A 3201-nucleotide genomic window follows, 5' to 3' on the forward strand; every position below is an offset into this window, starting at 1 on the left:
GGGGGGGGGGGGTGCAGGGCAGATCTAGTTCCCTCATCCCTATCTCCCGAAGTACTGAACCTCATGTTTCAGGTTTAAGTAGAATTGGTACAAGGGGCAAGGAGGTATGAACTATATAACATACCGACAGAAAAGTACAGAAGTGTGAGGTGTAAAACTCATCTTTTTTTTTTTTTAGAAAGAGAGAGAGAGACAGAGAGAGAAAGAGAGAATTTTAATATTTATTTTTTAGTTTTCGGCGGACACAACATCTTTGTTTGTATGTGGTGCTGAGGATCGAACCCGGGCTGCACGCACGCCAGGCAAGCGCGCTACCGCTTGAGCCACATCCCCAGCCCCACATCTTTTTTTTTCAATGGGGATTGAACCCTGGGACTTATGCATGCTAGGCAAGTATTTAACACTGAACTACATCCCCAACCCTTTTAATTTTTATTTTGAGACAGGGTCTCACTGGGCACAGACTGGGCTGGAACTTAGGATCCTCCTGCCATAGCCTCCCAGGTAGCTAGGGTTACAGTCATGCCACCACATCTTGCCAAAACTCAACCATTTCCTCAACCATTTTCACCAGCTCTCAAGTGAAGAAATAGAACTTTACTTACAACTCAGAATTCCACACATGCTATCTTCTAGTCATTCCCCACATCAAGTATAACCACAATTCTTACTGAATATTTGGTTCTGTTATTAATGTTGAATACAGGATAATATTAGTTAACTTCATTTTTTTCTTTGCATCCAAAGCTAAATATTTTCATCAAAAATAGTAATAATAAGCATGATGGTTAAATAGCTTTATTGTAAATTAATCCTGCTCTTAGTGTAGAAATTATGCAATGATAGAGTACTTAAATTTTTAACTACAGTGTTATACTGGAAATCAACAGCAAAACGTGAAAATAAACTTGTGGCAGCAACTACTAGTTATTTAAGAGAATTAATTCTTTGATTTGTTGTGCACTAGGTTTATACATTGGTGTCTATAGCACCTAATATAAGTCTTGGGTGGATAGCTCAATATATATTTGCCAAGTTGAAAAAGTACTCTCAATTATAAAAGTTAACATTCTTGCTGGGCATGGTGGTACACACCTGCAATCCCTGTGGCTTAGGAGGCTGAGATAGGAGGGTCACAAGTTTAAAGCCAGCCTCAGCAACTTAATGAGGCCCTAAGCAACTTAGCCAGACCCTGTCTCAAAAAAAAAAAAAAAAAAGCCTTGGGATGTAGCTCATTGGTAAAGCATTCCTGGGTTTAAATCTCCAGTAACAAAAAATAAAAATAACATTCTTAATTTAAAAAAATCTGGAAAACTCCAAAACAAGAAACAATATTTTGGCTAGGGCAAAGCTGAGTTCTGTAAAAGCCAATGTTTAGATTTGAATGGTATATGGAGTTATGCAGCATTTCCCCCATTCTTGTCTCCACCCTAAAGATGCTCTGTGCTGCAAATAGAAAAGGATTTTGTGGAATGCTGTAAGTTGCTGGTGAGACTGTATTTCCTAGCTTCCTGGTTGGTTGATGGCATGTGGCCAAGCTCTAGCCAATGAAATATGAGGAGAAAGTGCAATTTCTGCTTCCCTTGTTGATGAAGATGAAAATTTCTGAAACTGGACTTTCTTTTTCTTTTCCCATTATATAGACTAATTTATGTTTGTGTGAATGCCGGGTGCAGAGTTGTCCTCAAACCTATACAGTCGTCTTAGACTGCTGTTTTAGGTTTGTTTGATTTGGGGGGATTATTTTTAAGAGCAAACTTGAATCTTGATTATTTCTTAAGCCACCTTCGGGAGAGGTGTTTGCAATAGCTGTTTAGCTGGTGCAAACAGGTGCATACTTCATTCAAGTTTTTTTTTTTTTTCTTCCTCCAGTAGTGAGGATTAAACCCGTGCCTTGCCCATGCTACTGAAGTGCTTTACCACTGAGCTACATCCCCAGCTCTTTTTATTTTGAAACCGAAGTCTTCTCAGATCAGCCTCCTGAGAAGCTGGGATAATAGGTGTGTGCCACCATCCCTGATTCCAAGTAATTCTTACGAACATATCTGCTGTAGTACTAAATTAAGTTGCAAAGTTTATGAATTATTTATTAAAATACTTAGCCAAGTTTTAAGACTACTTTTTTGATGTCACTTGTGCCCTTGCAGTCCTGTGTTCTTGTTAATATAAAGGATTAGTGGATTTGAGATATTTAGAATCTTTGCAATAAATTGAGTATTTTGCACAATTGAATGCTATGCATTTAAAAAAGAAAGACGTACACTATCCATAGTATTTGTGTTTTGTGGAGTCATTCACTTTATGTTATCTCATCAACATATGCATATGTTGTATATGGTCTTATTTCCACCATTGGTACTTATTCATTTGACAGTGAGATAGTATGAAGGAACTGAAGGAACCTCATGACATTTGTGTTTCAAATGAGTGGAATTACACTCAACATCAATTTTCAGTAGCATCTTCTAATGGAAAACCAGGATAACTGAGGAAATATAACATTTAGAAGCTAAAGGAAAGTGTATCTTCTTGGTTTGTAGTAATTTGAATCATCCACACCCCTAAACCTTCGTTATCGTTAGTATACAACTGATATATATGAATTTAATTTTTTATTGGCACATTATAATTACATATACATTAATTGGAGCATATTTGTACATACTAATAACAATTTTGATCAGATTCATTCCCCAGTATTTTTTCTTTTCTCTCTGCCCTGACCCCCTTTCCCTACTCTACTGGTCTTCCTTCTGTTTTCATAAGCTGTCCCACACATTTTATCCTTTTTTTCTTTCTAGTTTCCACATATAAGAGAAAACATACGACTCTTGACTTCTAAGTCTGGCTTATGTTGTGTAATACTGTCACATCCCATCCATTTTCCTGGAAATGACATAAAAATTCATGTATTTAAAATGGTGAGTTTTTCCATGAGACTGTATAAGAAATTGAAATGTTTGGATTAAAAACAAATAGTTGGGCTGGACATGGTAGTGCATGCCTGTAATCCCAGAGGCTAAGGAGGCTGAGACAGGAGGATCACTAGTTCAAAGCCAGCCTCAGCAAGGGTGAGGCACCTACATAACTCAGTGAGACTGTGTCTCTAAATAAAGTACAAAATAGAGCTGGGGGTGTGGCCCAGGGGTTAAGTGCCCCTGAGTTCAATCCCCAATACCAAAAAAAAAAAAAAAAAAAAAA

General features: G+C 37.5%; 1 protein-coding gene across 5 annotated transcripts in view; it reads left to right on the plus strand.

Annotated features, from left to right (window-relative positions):
- Nucleotides 1-3201, plus strand: part of Slc39a10 (solute carrier family 39 member 10) — a 148819-nt gene that overhangs the window by 94637 nt on the left and 50981 nt on the right. Inside the window, exon 1 of one of the 5 annotated variants that reach the window (XM_048808211.1) lies at nucleotides 2901-2921. The exons of the other annotated variants lie outside the window; for them this stretch is intronic. The gene's annotated coding sequence lies outside the window, so the exon portion shown is untranslated. Of the gene's footprint in view, nucleotides 1-2900; nucleotides 2922-3201 lie in introns of those variants that run through there. 5 annotated transcript variants of the gene reach the window in all.

The sequence above is a fragment of the Marmota marmota genome, unplaced genomic scaffold (genome assembly GCF_001458135.2).
Source record: "Marmota marmota marmota unplaced genomic scaffold, marMar, whole genome shotgun sequence".
NCBI lineage: Eukaryota > Metazoa > Chordata > Mammalia > Rodentia > Sciuridae > Marmota > Marmota marmota.